Source organism: Trachurus trachurus, assembly GCF_905171665.1.
Source record: "Trachurus trachurus genome assembly, chromosome: 2".
NCBI classification, from domain to species: domain Eukaryota; kingdom Metazoa; phylum Chordata; class Actinopteri; order Carangiformes; family Carangidae; genus Trachurus; species Trachurus trachurus.
The window spans coordinates 8673408-8692507 of NC_139914.1; the positions used below are offsets into that span (position 1 = coordinate 8673408).

General features: G+C 43.3%; 1 protein-coding gene across 6 annotated transcripts in view; it reads left to right on the top strand.

Annotated features, from left to right (window-relative positions):
* The window catches only part of LOC310999363 (beta-1,3-galactosyltransferase 1-like), a 107636-nt gene that overhangs the window by 27514 nt on the left and 61022 nt on the right, over positions 1–19100 (top strand). For 4 of the 6 annotated variants that reach the window (XM_083989753.1, XM_083989755.1, XM_083989758.1 and 1 more), the window contains exon 3: positions 566–627. The exons of the other annotated variants lie outside the window; for them this stretch is intronic. The gene's annotated coding sequence lies outside the window, so the exon portion shown is untranslated. The remainder of the gene's footprint in view (positions 1–565; positions 628–19100) is intronic. 6 annotated transcript variants of the gene reach the window in all.

Sequence of the window (19100 nt, forward strand, 5' to 3'; positions counted from 1 at the left end):
GCGAGCAAGCATTAGTGCTTGTGCCAGGGCCATCATTACCGTGTTAGTGCAGGATATATGAGCAGCAGCCATCAGCACAGTGTACAGCAGGTCCACTTGATTGACTTCTTGGACTTTCCATGTTTTCGGGGGCTGTGCGAGCCGACAGGAGTCAGCAGCCCGGCTGAACCCAGGCATCTGATTGGAGATGTGCAGAAAGGCCCAAAGAAAGAATCAAAGCTTTACATGTGTTAAAAAAGAGGTCTGGGTTATGTCTTATTTCTTCTTCATAAAGACCCAAAACATGTCCAGTTCATTTCTCTACATAAACAGTGTTGCTTGTAGTTGTCAAAGCATAAGTACAGACAATTAGCACATTTGCAAACACGTCCTAATCACCATTAAAAGCTCTGAGCTGGGACCCTCAGTGCTCCGCTGTGCAGCAGTTCATCCCTTCAGTCTGTGATGCTCATATTAAGGGAAACAACTCCAGAGCAGTGTGAAGCCTTACCAGAGGAGGAAAAAGGCTGTTTATTTCTTTGATGGACATTTTAATGAGATATTGTGTACGGTATTTATGTTTCAGAAATACTTGAACCTGAGCCCTGCTGTACCATGATGACAGCTGTCACATCACATCTATAAAGGGTGAGTATTAGAGGCCTACCTACTGCTGTGTGTTTATTTCGTCTTCTTCTTTTAACGCAGTGTTATTAGTTGTGTGTTGGTGCTGATTCAGCTTGGAGGATGCAGTAGCAGTAATGTATTACATTGAACAGAGAAGTGAGGGTAGCCTCCACTAAATGATATACAATCATACACACTGTAAACATCAGAAACTCATCTGTGTCTCTGCAGAATTAAGCCGATACCAGTGTGTGTTACAGTATTAAAGCTACTACTATGCCTGCATGGATGTGATATGATTATTATTGTTGTTGTAAGGTCTGGTTCATGTTAAACCCTTTGAAAAAGATGAATGAATAGTAGAGTTGTGGGTAGGTAGTTGCGCTGGCTGCTATTTTTCAATCTTTTTATAATATTTATTGGCTGCTATCTCTCTATTATGCACTTTATGCACTATCTATCTATCTATCTATCTATCTATCTATCTATCTATCTATCTATCTATCTATCTATCTATCTATCTATCTATCTATCTATCTATCTATCTATCTATCTATCTATCTATCTATCTATCTATCTATCTATCTATCTATCTATCTATCTATCTATCTATCTATCTATCTATCTATCTATCTACACTGCAAAAACTCAAAATCTTTCCAAGAATATTTGTCTTATTTCTTGTAAAAATGTCTCATTTCTAGTCAAAACTAATCTCTTTCCACTTAAAATAAGACTCATCACCTAAAAATTAACTTGTTTTTAGATCATTTCACTTGTTTCAAAGAAATTTTCACTTGAAATAAGTAGAAAAATCTGCCAGTGAAAGGAAGTTTTTTGTGCTCGTAATAAGGAAGAAAAACTTGCTCACTATCAGATTTTTCTACTTATTTCAAGTGAAAATGTGTTTGAAACAAGTGAAAATGATCTAAAAACAAGTTAGTTTTTAGGTGATGAGTCTTATTTTAAGTATAATGAGATTTGTTTTGACTAGAAATAAGACAAATATTCTTGGTATAATATTTGAATTTTTGCAGTGTATCTATCTATCTATCTATCTATCTATCTATCTATCTATCTATCTATCTATCTATCTATCTATCTATCTATCTATCTATCTATCTATCTATCTATCTATCTATCTATCTATCTATCTATCTATCTATCTATCTATCTATCTATCTATCTATCTATCTATCTATCTATCTATCTATCTATCTATGATTGGTGGAGAGAATTATAAGAGGGAGCGGTACAGACATCTTATTCTAAGCATCATTAAAAAAAGAAAAGGCAGGTTTTCTGTAGAATCATAGGTGGGTTTAGCTCCTTTAGTTGATAGAAAATAAATGAAATATCAAAACTGGACAGATACATCATAATTAGATGTTTTCCTCCAGTGGCTGTCTCCTTGTGTCTGATCAGTTTCACCAATTCCAGACTGCAGATCTAGATGAGGACGTGTTGTTGTGTTTCTTCCTCTTCCAAAGCGGGCTCATGATGGAAGTGACAGGGGAGTGAGGCTGCGAGCCAGACCAATGTGTGTGGTTTGTTTTCACTCAGAGATGCTGTTTCTCCCTCTCAGTCATTTAGTTGTTATTCTCAGTGAGGCTGCCTCTGAATGGTCGCTGACAGCATAGTAGTAGCAGGCTAACCTTTTATAGAAATAACAAAAAAATCCAAAGTAACAATGTACTCATTTAGTTCACAGACCTACACAAAAGGACGTCAAAATGAGAATCTGGAAGTGCGATTTTTCACAACATTGAACCCCGAGCAGCAAAGGGAATGAGTGTCGCAGGAGTGAAGGGGTGAATACTGAAAGAGAAACAGAGACGCTGTGAAGAATAATATTCTGTTTTTGCACCCCACTCATCCTCCGTGGTCGCTCTATGCATAAATGAATACAGATAGCTGGGTGGAAATCAGTACAGCTAAGAAGTTGCTTGGCAAAAGATGTTGCTGCTAATCAGTCCCCTCAGCCACCGTCCAACCCTGCATACAAAACCTCCCCCCACACACACACACACACACACACACACACACACATACTCATCACTGTGTCTCGCCTAAACAATCACTTTGGCTGATATTTCCTCTCGCAATTGCTTTTCTCCATCCATTCATCACCCATACAATTTTTTGCTGGAAATATGTTATTACTGCATGCAGATTCCTGGGTGTTGTTGGTTTGCATATTGACCAAACTTGCGTACGTCATCATGAAATCACAAGTTTTTTTGCGAATGAACAGACTTTATTTCTACGTATAATGCGGCGGCGGAGAGATTATAGTCCGGCTGACAGGCTGTCAGGATCCACCGCGTAGCGCCGTAAACCCCTTTCCAGGAAGGTGAAAACTAAAAAAAAAAAAAGAAGAGAGTTCAACCTGTCATTTTCATCAAAATGAAAAATCTGCGGTGGCTCCTGAGAGAATACATTAGGAGGGATAATAAAGGTGTCGGAGAGCACCCTGGGGGATTTTCTGGGGATAACGGTATATTTTCTGGTCCATAAATTCTAACGCCGCCCCATAGATGAGCAGGTTTTTGGGATATAGAGTACGTGTACAGAAAAAAACACCTTTATATAAATAAATAACATCATAAATGCAGATATAGAACAGATTTTTCAAAGCTGTTAAACGCCTCCGTGGATCTGACAACAGCAGGTTTGTCTCTAAATTAGCCCGGATGATTAAAACTATAAAATAAAGCAGCATCTGTTCCTATTTAAAGTTCTTCCTCAGGCTTCAGTGTTAAAAAGTGTAAAACAATATACTCTGTAAGTTTCCTCCCATCTTGTCAGCTCTCTTGTCATTTCCATCCTTAACTGGAAACCCAGAGTGCTTGACTGAGACATCTCATTTTCACTTTCAACCGGAGTCGTCGCTCACCTGAGTTCTTGATTGGTTTGGCTGAACCGTCCCCAAGGTGTGATGCCCCACAGGAAGCTCCCACAAGGTGTTAGTGAGGTCAGGTTACCTGAAAACACAACACCTCAGGTGTTACAGAGGCATAAAGCATCTTTTAAACCAGTGTTTCTCAACCAGCCATACTCGGACCCCTAGTGGTACTTGGTGTAATTGCAACTGGTACTTAAAACAACCATCTTTACCTTTACAGACATTTATCATTTACTTAAACAGTGACTGGAGCCATCATTATTACCTAAAACTGTAGAAGCTAAACTAAGCTAATTGGCATTTTTTCCCCAATCCCATATGTTTAAATGGGAAATCGGTCGTATTTTGATAAGAAACCACTTGTTGATGGTTTTGATTCACTCTCCTTTTGCATTACGCCGTTACTGCAAACTCAACACTTCCTGTGTTCTTTTTAAATCATTAACCAATCAAATCATTAAAACTCACAAAACTTGCAATGTTCAGTGTACAGCGATATGCAATTAATGATGCAGTTAAAAATGATACTTCTATTTCTGTTGTATTGGGACTTTGTGGTAGTGGTGGGGCGATGGAGGGGTGCTCAGGGGTTGCTAAGCGTTTTTAGATTTAGAAGAAGACATTTAACATTGATGCAAAATTATAAAACAGATCAAAGTCTGAATATATGAAATCAATGAGACTCTAAAGCAGCATTAAAACAGCACTAGACGCATAATGAAACATTAAAAGCTCATTAAAAAAGGTGCGTTTTAAGCAGGGACTTGAAGGTTGGGAGGTGTGTGTGTGTGTTTGAAGTCTCTGATGGGTGAGAGTGAGCTCCAGAGGGTGGATAAGCAGATGTGAGGATGTATTGAGGTTTATTGAGGAGTTGCTGTTGCAGTAGATTAGTCTGGATGTGATAAAAAAAGTCTTCATGACTGTATCACCCTTCAACAATAGACCGAGTGAGTCAGTTTGATGTCATTGAAAGGTGAAGAATGTCTTCTCATATCCATAGCTACGGAGTAAATGAGTAAATCATCTGTATGCTTGGACCAAGGTCTTGTAATGCTGCTGATATTCTGTTGGTTCAAATGGGTTTCAAAGGAACTGATCCAAAAAGAAAAGCCCTTGTGTGCAATATTTATCATTTAGAGTAAAAGCTACTTGATTTAAAGCTGGAATCCAGGGTGTGAACAGACTGACCCATCTGTATTTCCCTGTTCAGAGTCGTACTGGAGTAAAATACTACTAATAACAATAATCATGATAATATAATAAATCCTGAAATAGAATTTCTAACCAGGATTAGATGCATCGTTCATGCGTTCACTTAAATAGATTAAAATCTGGATTATCCCAGTGGTCACCCACGTTTATCTTGTTCATGCTTCAAGTTTAGCAAAGTAAACATCGCTCTGACAGAATAGTTAATTCATATCCGAACCCAGTAGCATAAATGATCATAGCTACATTAAATTATGTTAATGTGGGAGGTTTAAAGACTGTGTTGCATCAGACAGACCCACCACAGCATCGTATTCTGGTCTGTCTGAGTGTCCCATGTGTGTTTTCATCTGCAGCTTCACAAACCTCAGGATTTGTGCTTTTTTTCCCCACACTGCACTACATTAAAAAAAAAAGATCTAGTATTCAAAACACAAGTGAATAATGTGCCGCACGATGCTTTCCTTTAGATTTTGAAGGCGACTGTCGAAATACTGTCTGATGATTATGGGATAATATGTTCAAAGCTGCTAACACAGTTTTATATATTATCACAACAACAGATTGGAGACTCTTTATTACCTCTGTATCATTCTGCTGCTTTGTGATTATGCATACGTCGACTTAAAAACAAATGTTTGCCCATCTTTTTGATTAGCTCTCTGAATTGTTTGTGATGAGATTCTGTCAGGGAGTCGGTTACAAGGAGGAGGCTCACAATGCAATCACAACCCATGTCTAATAAGCAGCTTTGTCTCAAAGCTCCAAAGCCAGAGTGCGCCGCGCCCGCATGCAGCTGCTGCAGCGACACAACCGAACCCATGTTGGATTTAGTCAATAGCTCATTTACTGAGCAAGGCCAAATAACTGTGTGGACACTTGAAAGTCAATGGCCTGCAGCCTTCACCTCCTGCGTCAGGCTCCTCCGCAGCAGATGTCTGTCCAACCTGGCTGCAGTGATTCAGCACATTCACTCACAGGAGCGTCGGTGTCGAAGGCCGACGCTGATGTTGCGTGACAAGGTCTGGCTCAGAGTCAGCGTTTTCAGTTTCTACCAAAAGGTGTCGGATGGAGGTTGAGGTGTAGGGTCAGTCAGACCTGTCAGGCTCACACCACACCACACATCGGGTCTGGAAACAGCTGCACTTCCATTACTGCAGGATCTTTGTCATGTTGAAAGTTGAAACTGACCGCTGAGTTAAAGGTGTACCGTCTAAAAATACTCTAGAATCTAGATTTCAAATCGTATGAGCCCCAAAAACTGTCCATTAAAGGAGAATTCCAGTCATTTTCTAAATAACGCTCTACAGCTCCAGGTCCCCGAGTGCAACCATAGGAAAAGACCCGAGAAAAATATGTGCAGCCCGGACCTAGCTCTCCTCCTGCTAGCTGCTCTACACTGCAGTTAAACAGCAAAGTAATGGGGGCAGCTCTTCTAACTGTGCCTCTATAATGCTCAAAATATCACTACACATGCTTTGCAACATCCACCAGTTCCTTACCACACAACACTGACTGTATATAAACTAAAGAGCAGTGCTACATGTGCTACATCTCTTCAACATCTTAGAATCTAGATTAAAAAGCGCTTTAAATAAATAAAAGCCCTGCTGTTGGTGATTGTAGTCCTGCAAATCATCTGAGAAATTATTTAGTCTTTCTTCTTCCTATAAGTGTTTATAAATCCTGCTAAGTGAAACTCCTCGGGGTGCCATGTCATTTTGCATCGGTTATGTTTGTCTGTCGAATTATCTTTTTGTGTGCGCTGTGAAATTGACTGACTGTTCGTACTCAAGTCATTTCACTAGTTTTATATTTTCTTCTTATCTTTTTGTCCTCTGCTGTTTTCATTGTGTCATCTTTGGTGTGCAATTAGGAGCAAACAAGATGTGTTGAAGGTAGACGTCTTTAGACATTTAGGTATTTTGCACTGATTTGTGAGATTGTATAGTCCCCATGAGTCATTGATGAACTCGCTTTAATCAACCATGGAAACTATTGTTATCTGGAGCTCCAATCAGCAGCGTGTGTGTGTGGTGGATCTATTTTTAGAGCGCTGCTGATTGTTCTACGGGACGGGTGTAATTACTGGTGATCAGGTGACCAATCAGCTCCAACCTGCACCTTGATGTTGCTTATTGGCTGGTCTGTATGGAGATATCCATGTGTTTGTGTCGATATCACCTTCTGCCTTTTTCTTTCACCACTCAAAGCTTTCTTGAAGCGCTGTCTCTCTTTTGTCCGAGTAGAGTGTGTGTTGATAGAGGGAAGGATGGAGGACAGAAGCTAATGTGCTCTGAGTGACGTTGGGTTAAATAAACTAGATTGACTTGTTTGAAAAACAGATTTTTAAGCTGTTGCTCTGCCTCCGAGGAAACGCACTCGCCACTCGTCTCTGACAGCTGGATGCTTCCGCTTGCACATCACAACGTACACTTAGTGTCAACGCACAGCGAGAGGATGGAGGATGCAGGTTGGACCAGGTATGGGGGAAACGTAGAGCTGAAGGTTTCCATTGATTATCCTTCACACTTTGAACACAGCTCTCTCTGCTGAACACCAACTTCATGGCATCCGTGTTCCTCCTCCATTTTCTTCATCTTCTTCATTTCTTCCTGGTAGTCCGACTCTACTCACGAAGCATTTAAGCACATTCGAAATGAGTTGTGCTGATGAAACAGTGACAGTATGAGAGGAGGAGACTTTGATTCATTCATTACAGTATTAGCTGCTCTGTGCACATCGAATCAGAGACGGATCATTCACACTGACGTGTTCTTTGGAACAAGAGTTAAAAAAAACCCAACTAATAGCTGATTGACGCCTTCCTCGTCAGCTCTCCGTCTCATGAACACGTGTGTTGTGCACATTTCATTTCGTTTCATTGCAGCGACGCATCAACCACCTAGAGGTTGTGTGTGTGTGTGTGTGTGTGTGTGTGTGTGTGTGCGTGGCATTTTGATGTGCTGTTTCCCGCCGACAGGTTCGGGATAATCACTTCACGACTCCCATGAAATTTCCTAATGAGCCTTTCGTTGAATGTCAATCCGCCTTTACCTGGGTGGAGCGCAGCTGCATGGATTCATCCAGACTCTTCCCCCCTCCCTCACCCCCTCCTCCTCCTCCTCCTCTTTCTACTTCTCCTTCTTCTTCAGCTTCTTCTCCTTCTTCTATTTTTTCACTTCGCTTGCTGATTTGACAGATGTTTTTTCTTAATTTTATCCCAGGCTATTTCCCGAGGTTCCATCTGGTGCTGCTGAGAAACAGGGGCTGATGGGAGCAGCCAGTCATACACAAACACACACACACACACACATACACATATACACATGCAAATCAAATACTTGCAATACACCTGGGCCCAGCCAGCGTTCTGTTTTCTGCGACTCCCCCTGAAGGTTTATGTACACGTTGTGCGTGCGGATACATTTCTACAGAGCTGAAGAAGCATCAAATAATAATAGTAATACACACTTCTGCTCCACTGGTGGAACCAATGAGCAGAGAGCGTGTTTGTCCTTGCATGTGAACGAACACATCAGCTGCTGCGTGACCCAGCTAAGAGGACGCGTCACCGGAGGATTCACCTTCCTAACCGCAAAAAAAAGCCAGACGGAGGATTTTCCCCTCCAGCCATCAGCTGTGTCTGATCAGCTGCAGTGGTTGGAAATGATAAACATGTGCTAATATGTGATCACATTCACCTCTCGCACTGGAGGGAACAGGATCAAATCCGCCACAGGTCCGGTCCGGTCTGGTCTGGTCTGGTTTTGAAGCTCCTTGGTTTTCTTGTTGCATCCACAGACTGGAAATGAGGATGGATGTCATGTCACCCACAGGTTTCTGAAGCTCAGAGTGAGCTGTTCCTGCCGCTGACATCGTGCTCACACCTGACACTCACTCAGCTAATCCAAAAATAGGAGGAGGCTGGCGTGTGTGTGTGTGTGTATGTGTGTGTGAAGCTGAGACAGTGGTTGTGACAAGTCGTTGTCAGCCTTAAAACTCAGAATGTGTAACTTTTCCATGAGAAATGAACAGACCCACGTTAAATATTTAGGGGCGTCGTATGGCAGACACCACATATACAGAGTGCATGTCATTCTCCCTCCTCATTAACTTGTCTCTGTCTGACTATCCTATCATTAAAGGGATAGTTCAACATTTTGGCAAATTGGCCCATTGCCATAATCCCTATAGTTTTAGCAGTAGGTTTAATTGTCGGTGCAAGATATTTTTAGAACGGCAGAGCAGAGCCGTGAGCTGCTCAGAGCCACGCTACGGAGGCTAATGGGATTTCTTGGTTTCCCTCAAAAACACAAACACATCAAATACACAATCCAACAACTCCAAAACACTCTGGTGGACAAGTTGTGACCTGCACATTCACCACGCTATGAGATAATAACACAACGTTATGAGACAGAGTTGTTTTAGAGGCAAATGCAGAGACTGCTTGCTGAAAAAAAGCCTGGTTTTTGGAGTTTTGGTTTCATCCTTCAGCCTTGGGCTTTACCACTTTCACACAGCACTCACACTAAAAACCAGCGTCCTCTGGCTCTCTGTCGCCGTCGTCTGCCGGCACATGATCGTCACTGCCGATGCACAATGAATCCTTGGAATAGACGATGAAGGACCTACCTGCTGGACGACCTCCTTTTTGAAGGAGTCTAGCCACTGTTACGCAAATGTTTTTTTAAAATCACCCCCTGAAGTGTGTTGTGACCTCTGGTTTGGGACACAGCTGCAGAGGACGACGTTCCTGCTTCAATTCAATGGGTTTGTGTGTTAGAGCGAGGGGAGCAGATAAAAGATCGTTGCACAGTTGTGTGATTTAGCTGTAAGTTTTAAATTGCCTCCCCCTCACTGGACATAATAAGTTGAAAGCAGCTCAAAGTGGATGTTAATGGTAGGTGCATGCGCCCTGAAAAACTAGACAATTATTGTGCATGTCTTAGAAGACACGTCTTTCCCTTTCTCTCCGCACATATTCAAGAGTGTTTCTTTTTTTCCCCTCTCACTCCTAGTGGTAGAAAGAGAAGAAAGGCAGACCAATTACAGTGAGTGATTTTTCTATTTGGGCTCTTCCAAGAGTAAGAGCTTTCTTTTCTTCTCCAGCGTGTTTTTGTTAATGTTGTGCCGTGGGCAGTTTGGTTTTTGTCCTCCTCCAAGTACAGATTATTCCTGCTTTGGGATAACTTGTTAGTTTTTGCTGTGCAGAGCTTGTCCTCCTTCCACCCCGCAACAGACGTTTTATTTCTATTTTATTTGCACATCCCTTTATGATCTGTAGGTTGCGTTGCTCTTCAACTGTTGGTGGTGGTGGTGGTGGTGGTGGTGAGGGAGGGGGGTTAACGACAGCTTTAATCCTATTGATCCAGAAAACCGATCCTTCCTAATCCTGTGAACATGAAAGTTGGCCATTGTGATGAAGGAGCAGCAGCAGCTTTAGAAGTTCCCCGCCAACAGCCACGAGCCGCCACGTCAGGGTTCGACCGGCGTTTTAGCAGTCAGTTCTCTAAGAATCTATTATTTGTCTCCTCCTATTCTTTTTTTTGAACGTGCTGTTGTTGCAGACTCAGACAGAGAAAAGAGATGAAAGAGCATTTTCAGATGAGCCTCAGGGAAACAGTCTGACGGTCCGACTTCACTCGCCTGCTTCCCACTCTGCCTCTCACTTACCCACCTTGTGTTGTTGCCTCTTACTCTCCGTCTCTCTGTTGCACTCTGCACACTTACACCCTCCTTTAAAGCGATAGTTCAACATTTTGACAAATTGGCCCATTGCCTTAATCCCTATAGTTTTAGGAGTAGGTTCGTTACCTTTAATTGTCGGTGCATGATCAGCGGGGCAGAGACGTGAGCTCTGCAAGGCGTGTAGTACTTTCACCTTTCCCTTAGCAAATTCATCAATGTGCAGGTCACAACGTGCCCACAAGAGCATTTTGGAGTTGTTGGATTGTGTATTTGATGAGGGAAAGGCGAAAGTACCATGCGCTTCCATTGCATAAGCTGAGCAGCTCACGTCTCTGCCCCGCCAATCTAAAAACAGCTTGCACCGACGATTAAAGGTGATGTCAATAGGCGAATTTGCCAAAATGTTGAACTATCCCTTTTTTTTAAGTATATTTTTTGGCATTTTTGCCTTTATTGGATAGCACATAGTGAGATAGACAGGAAAGGGGGAGGCAGAGAGAGGGGGAATGACATGCAGGAAAGGGCTGCCTGACGCGGGATTCGAACCGGGGACACCTGCGTTGAGGACTGTAGCCTCTACATGGGGCGGCCGCCTTAACCACTGCGCCACGCACCGCCCCAAACTATCTCTTTAAAGCCTATAGCACCATCTCTGTCTCTTTCCCCTTCTTCCCTGCTGCCACCCTTCCTTCCCTCCCGAGACCTTCGCTAGGTACATCTGCGCTGGTGATGGCGAGAGCATGTGACACGGCGCTGCCAGGACCAACACTCCTCCACGCCAGTTAATGACACTTAGAGGCATCCCACGATGCACATTAGCGGCTGAATCAGCAGGAAAAAGTCGCACTTTGGCAGCGCTCCTGCTGCAGGGCAGAGTGGAGGTGACATCAGCGAGTCTGAATGACACCGCTCTGGCAGTCTGTGCCTCCTACGCTCTGTCACCTCCATTGATTCTCACAGTGTTGGCTGTTAGAGATAGAGAGAAAGACGGCGTGGAGGAGGGGGGGAGGAAATTTTAGGAGATAAACGTGGTGCAGTTAAATGAAGGGGAAAAAATGGATGAGAAGAGAAGTTCTGTCATGGAGCGTCAATTCATAAGGAGGAGTGTGTTTCCTGCTGCTTCAGTTGTCACCCCTCCATTCAGTTTGTTGCCACAGAAGACCTTTTAAAACCTCGACAGTGCTTTACTCCAGCCTTGACATGCTAAAGGAATAATTGTCAAGTGCACCCGTGCTGCTTAAACAGCAGCTTTTATCAGCGAGTTGGCTCCAGTAATGAAGCCTGACCTCGACGGCACCTGGAATCACACTTTGAATCTACACGCTCGGCTCATTCAGCGCTTTTCCTTTTTATTATCACTGCGAGTGTTTGTCAGGAGTGCCTTTTTTCAAATCCCCCAGCAACTGTTAATTCAGCATCCGTGAACTGAAGTCAAGGGAATATATCAACACGTCCTTGATGTAGCACAAGCTACAACATTTAAAGCAGGCTCTTTGTATCATCAGGTCAGAGTTTGATCTATGGCTGGTCTTGGGGTGAGGTGGGTGAGGGATGGGGGGGGAGAGTGGGAGGCAATTTAGCCTTGTGGAAGTTTGTCACCACTTTTCAGTCTCACACCCTGATTCCTCTGTGCCGGCGTTGATTTCGCCTGCTCTCGCCATACCAAAGGGTTCCTACGGCAACCAGTGTTTGCTGCAATTTGTGTGTCACAGCCAGCCAGCTATTTCAGCATTGTTCAGAGGAAGCATTCATGAAATGAAAAGTACAGTAAAGGGCCATTGACAGTTAATAGAGAAGATGTTCCTTTTGTGCATGGGGCAAATGAAACATCTGGTGAGTCAGTCATAGTCAACAACCACCAAACATTTTCATCCCCAGGAATGAAATGGAAAATGAAATTAATCCAATTATTCAGTTTGTTCATCAGCTGTCGCAATGATCTAATCAAGTCTTCACATTTAAGAAGCTGGGACTCATTTTACTTGACAAGTGAATGATGATTATCTCATCTGTTTCCTTAATTAGATTCTTTTTTTCTTTTTTTGTTTTTTACTTTTATTTCCAGTTTTAGTTTGAATGCATGTCCACTCTTTGCTTTGTGAAGTTCACCAGCTCCTCCCCCCTCATGCCAGGCAGCAGGGGGCTCCAAATGTGAGAAGAAAATCATCCTAATGAGCCGATGAATGTTATGAATCCATCACCAGACCTTTAATGTAACTTTGAACATGCTCCTTTATTATTTATTCTTCTATATCTACTTTTTTTTCTTTCTATTTTATGGTGCTGTATCCTTCTGGGTATAGCTTTGTATTCATGGCAACCATGTGTTAAACATCACAAGGCTACAGTATGTATGAACTGTGGGTAAATCCCTCAGGCAGAAAGGCTGTCTTAAGGAAAGACTCAAAAGAGTGAGTTCAAATTCTGTTGAGTCCATGATGGTGGACATTTGGACTGGATTTGTTTCTCCATTGTCTCCTGCTCCGGTTTTGATCCTTTTTTTCTTTTCTGGTTTGGATTTTTCAGTGTTGTTGCCGACATAGATATTTGGCATTTATTTGTTTCCTTATCAATGAAAAGCTTGTTCAACAGGTGACTGATTGTTTCAGATGTAACAAGCCTTTTGCTGGTTGAGGGTCAAACATCACTTGACAATTTAACAATGAAGATAGAATGAAGAGATGACATTTTCTATCCAAATAATTGAAGGTCAACCTCACTGTGACATCATAATGGTGTGAACCCCCCCCCCCCCCCCCCCCCCCCCCCTCCCTCCATGTGCCTGTGTTCAGTGCTGAGGGACATTGTGACTTTCCTCCCTGCAGCTTGTCTGGTCGGTGGCAGCGGCAACAACAGCGAGGCGCCGGCGGTGACTGGAGTCGTATGTCTTCAGCTTCCAGTCCAAACATTCAGTCTTTATTTGCGGTCCCACTCTGTGGCGCTGTGTGATGACACGCTGCGGACAGCCGTAGAAATATTTCCACATTTCACCGCCACGGACGCTGCTTCATCTCTTTGCATCTGTTTTTTGTTTTATTTCTAGACAGCAGGACTTGAAATCTTCCTCTCACTCTTTCATGACAATTTCATTTTTTCTTTTTTGTTTTTTGGGCGTGAAACAGAGGAGCAGTGCAGGAAGAAATGTGTTATACTAATACCCAAATTTGTTGAATTCCCCCATGGTAACCAGGTGGCCTTCATGGAGACGAGACAAGTCATTTACGACAAGGTTGTGCTGTTGAGTTAAGAACTAAAATGTTCTTGCATGATGGATGCTGCACCTGCGAACGGCAAAATGGTGTTTTTGTTTTTCTGCAGGAACCGACGCTCCCAGCTCTGTTCCGACGTTTCTAAGCCTCATCGCTACTTCTTCCTCCTCATGTGTGATTTCTCCACATGCTGTGCAACCGGCTGCGCTGGTGCACGGGAATGTCTCACTCTGAACATTTCGTCCTTGTCTGCAACATTAACCTCCACCAGTTTGCCCCGCAGCGGCGAAGGGGGATCCAATCACACGGCACGCTTTGTCACCCTCCAACGTCTCCTTCTACTGAGACTGTGACACAAAGAAATTAACTCCCTGCATATTCATCACTATTACCAGCCACGGAGACTATGAATTTAATTGAATATGTAATAGCACGAGGGAGTGAAGTGGGCCTCGGCTCATTGCATTGTTGAAGCATGGGGCCAGCCGCTGGATGTCTTGGCGGGGAGATAACGAACGGCGGGCTGCGGAGATGACATGCAAATCCCATAACGGCAGCTCCGAATCCAACTTTTCTTCAAGTGAAATATTGCTTCGAGATCTGCGGAGTGATGATAAACAAGAGGCTGGGAGTGCACGGCGTAAATAACAAGATTAAATCAAAGGGTGGATTGTGATTGAAGCACCTCCCTCTGGGCTGGAATTGATTGGCCATTTCAGCGCTGTCAGTTTAATAAATAAACAGAGGAGGAGAGAAATGATGTGCGAACCCATTTGTTATGCACATTTATTTGTAAGAACCTGATCACTGGCGCAGGATCGAGCACGTCTGCTTTTTTTGTGTCGCTGTGGAGCGACTGCAACAATTAGCCGTTAGCGCCGAGGGGGCGTGAGGGGCCAGAAAGAGAGGATGAGGAGAGGAGGAGAGGAGTGGAGCGGACAGGCTGAGCTCTCTGACAGCTAGAGAGAGGAGAGAGGAGAGAAGGGAGGGATGATGGGAGGGAGAAAAGAGGAGGAGCAGAGGCGCCTCGGAGAGATCAAAGGTGCACTCATCAAGGCCTGTCTCTGCTTCTCTTTGACAGGGGCCAAGAGGTGTAGAAGGAGGCGGAGGGTGGGGTGGGGGGGCTTCAATGAAAAGTCAATGACACCGAGGACAAAACAGTGTGTAATCTTCTACCTGTATGCTATAGGAACAGCAGCTGCGCCTCTCCCAATAATTCATTTTCAATGCACTGGTGCTCGAAAGCTGTATGTATCTATTATGTAGCAGGCAAACGTACACAGACGCTCTGATCTCGGCTGAAAGCATCGCATTAATGATTCTTTCACGTGTGTCTCTCACAGGCGTTTACGTCTCCTGGAGATTCACCGTGTCTTTAATCGACCACAGCGAAACGGTTAGATGGGAAAGAGATGGGTGGATGTTTATTCAGGGTTGGTATAAAGCCTTAAAATGAGCTGTCAGGACTTCTGTAACTATATGATGTCACAGCGCCCAGAGCTAGCAAATACTTACGACTTAAATTGATAAATCATACAAAAGTAAATGAAAGGACTCCATCGTTTTCTGTAGAATCCCATGGCTTAAGAGCTTTGTTGCAGTTTACATGTTGACGTCAAACAGATCCCACAAATCCGTCATTTCTAACTGCGATCAGGCGCCGTGTCTTGCACTGTAGCAGCAGCAGCATCTGATGTGTCTATCAATGTGTGATGCTACGACTGTGGTGAAGATGTTTTGCCTCCTCGGTCTAAATCCTGGTGTGCTATCACTTTAAATACTCACGGTAACACCATCTTTACTTTCAAATTGTCACTTTCTGAGCCTGATGTGAAAGGCTGGTCCTTCCCACCTCCCCATCATCCTGAAACTTAAATTATTTTTCCCTTTCTTTCTTCCCCGCTGCCACCTGAGGGAGCATCTCATCTTTATTACAATGCGGTGTTTCCTAATCGGCTCAGGTTTTGAGGAGCGTACATAATTTGTTTGCTCATTCATGTGTCGCATGCAATATGTCAGACTCCAATGATCTCGTTTTGACAGAAACCCGAGGAAGAGATGCATCTCACAGCTGCACCCAGCTTTCAAAATTGCGCTAATTGGCCCTGAGTAGAGCTCCAGTTACGACTCAAATCAAGGTGCTGTTTTTTTTTTTCCAAGCATAGACAGGGATTGGTATTGGTTAATCATCCTGCTGCATGGTGGGGAGAGGGTAGGTGGCTATTACCTCCTGAAAGGCAGTGAAGATGACACACTTGTGTGCTGGAGGATGCCTGGAGATTGTTATCACCCATGATCATTATGAACCGAGAGGTTACGGAGGCGATCCGAGGAGATATGACCTATTTCTGCCTCCTGAGTGCAGCCACTCTCTCAGCCACTGAAGGCGTCAGGAGGAAGAGGAGGAGAGCTGACTGTACTGTAGCTTCATGCACAGGAAGTGTTATTTCCTAGATTAGCTGTGCATCAACAGCTTGAGACTAAAGAGAGGCTATCTTTACCTCCCAGTGAATATAAGATGTGTTAAGTAGATCCTGCCTTCCTCTTGCTTTAATCCTGTTGTGGATATGAACAGAGGAAGAGGACCTATATTTCCCCAACCTCACACTTCCAAGCTCTCCGCCGCCGGCTACAGCTCAGGAATGGCTTTAACATCCGAGCATGCACGAGCTGACACTACTTGAGCTGGACCGTGAGAGAAGGATGTACAGTGTCACTCAAAAGTTTTTTTTTTAGCAGAGAGATTTTTATGAGGTGACATTTTCCTTTGATGCCCTCCGTCTTTGTGTTTGAGATATTAAATCGACAGAATCTCAGACTCTTAATGAGGGCTTTAATAAATCCTCACGCATCGTAAAGGTCAACCAATTAAGTCTACGGTGATGTTTCAAAACACAAGAACGGACCTCGCATGCAGACAAGTACGCCAAGTGTTGTCTGCTCCAGGTGCAATTAGAGTAATCATGATCTAGGTCGTTTCCATTTAGATCTGGGTCATTTCCATTAAAATAAAAAGTTTTTTTGTCAGTGCACACATTCATAACACAGTGCATGTCTGTTAAAGGGATAGTTCAACATGTTGCCAATTAGCCCATTGCCATAATCCCTATAGTTTTAGTAGTAGATTCGTTTCCTTTAATTGTCGGTGCAAGCTGTTTTTAGAACGGCGGAGCAGAGCCGCGAGCCGCTCAGAGCTACGCTATACGGAGGCTCATGGGATTTCTTGGTTTCCCTCATCAAACTAATCAAATACACAATCCAACAACTCCACAACACTCTGGTGGACAAGTTGTGACCTGCACATTCACCACGCTGTGAGATAATAACAGAATGACAGAGTTGTTTTAGAGGTAAAGGCAGAGACTGATGCTGAAAAACTGCCCCCGACGGGAACACGCATCAGCGGTTTTGCATTAATTTACCTCTAAAACAAAACAACTCTGTTTAAAATCTCACAGGGAGATGTAGCGAATTCATTTTTGACAGCTTTCTCACCAAGTTAAGTAAACAGCATCAAGCAGGAGCCTGGTGCCATGTGATGGCACTGGATGCAGTGATTCAAAGTGTATTTGTGTGATCTGAGCTATGAGGTAGAATTTAAATTCAGGCTGAACCCAGTAAACAGGGAGGTGAAATGTGACCTTGAATCTTATATCCTGTGGCAGGGTGAGTGCACTGAGCATCCGAGTGAGCCTGCGGTGTGTGTGTGTGAGTGTGTGTGTAGAGCGTGAAACACCTTCAGTATGAAATGATTGAAATAAACCCCAGATAAATAAATCAGGTTGAACATCATTAGCATGGCTGCTGCCTGTCGTCTGAGACCGCCGACAATGCTAACAGCGGCTGACAGGAAGTCTTAGGAACGCCTTGGAGCTGAAAGTTAATTATCTCGTTGTCGTCCCAGGATCTGACGGCGTCGGTCGGCCTCAACCAACGTCTCAGACAACACAAAGACGTTCTCTCTCTAATGTGACGACCCCGCCCTCGGGTTCGCAGCAATCAGCTAATCAGGGGGCCGGCTGCCCGCGTGTCAATAGGACGGAGGGACAAAAGTGAACCATGAAAACCACAGTGAAATCACCTCTTTATTCTCTCTATTACTGTACGTGCACGTCGTCGTCTCTGCTCGGCCCTATCCTCTCATTGTTTGACTTAATTTTCTTTTGAAGGATGGCGCTTTATGGCTCAGAGTCCCGTCTGCTCCGCTGTAATCACCACGTCTCCATTAACTCGGCCTGAAATTTGATTGGCAAGTCGTTGTGAAAGGTCAGAGGAACCCCGCAGTGCTCGAGGATTTGTAGATTCAGCTAAAGCCTTTTATCTCTCAAGGAAAGTCTGCTGTAATGAGTTTGACCTTGTCCTCCCTGTAATTATGATACCCCGATGTAATTCCTGTAGATTCTATAGTTTCGAACTGAGAGAACGAGAGATCGTTGGAAACAGTCTGCTGGAGTGTTAAAGGTTAAAGGATGTTGAAGTTGTGAATCAGCTGCTGTACAGTAATTACATTTTTCATTTAGCTTTTTCATTGTGAGTTGTTGTTCACTCTTCCTACGGTATGTGTCTTTGGTTTATGATGAGTACCTGTTGAACCCAACAGCCTCAGCTGCACTTTTATACAATTAGTGAACCTTAGCATGGCAAAGACTATTCAACTAGTCTCATCTTGAAATCTGCAAGCTCTCCGCAGTCGTACCGATCGATTGGCACAACACTGATAATAAAGATAACACCCGCGGCAAAACAGAACATTGATCTCATCCCTGTGAGACAAAAAATTGACGCACACACAGCACAAAGGACCCCAAAGAGCATACAACATAGTCAGTTTACAGAGAGCATAGCTACAATACAACATGATCAGTTCATTTTAAAATGCTTAATTAGTTTAGTAGTTTAGTAACAGTGTCAATTTATTGTTCAAATTAAAATATTTTGTGCTGAAATGACTGTGTTGTTCTCTCTTGGCCCATTTTACCTGAACATGTCGATACTTAAACACTCATAATTCCCAAACAATTATACTTTTTCAAACATTTTTTCACAAAGAAATATAGAAGAGACTTACGTCAATTTATAAAAATATCAATGGATTTTATGCATAGCTTTTTTGATGGTCTTATTAATCGTTTACCATTTTAGCTGACTTCACCCTTTAAGACGGCAGCGGTCGGACTCTGTGTTGTGGTTATGGGCTCGATGATTGGAAAAAGATTGGGAACCACAACAGTTGTATGTTTTATAATAAGGATTTCATTATATGATCATAATGTTGTTTATCATTGGTGGATAAACACACACAACCTATCGGTTTGGATTCCCAGCAAGTTGTATTCCCATCGAAATCAAAAGGTTTTTAATCTCACCTAGATTAACTTCAAAAGTGAGAGCAGGACATGAATTGAAAAGCCAAATTGTCCTGTGAGTCATCGTTTTAATGGAGCACCACAACAATAACAATCACACACCAGAAATTA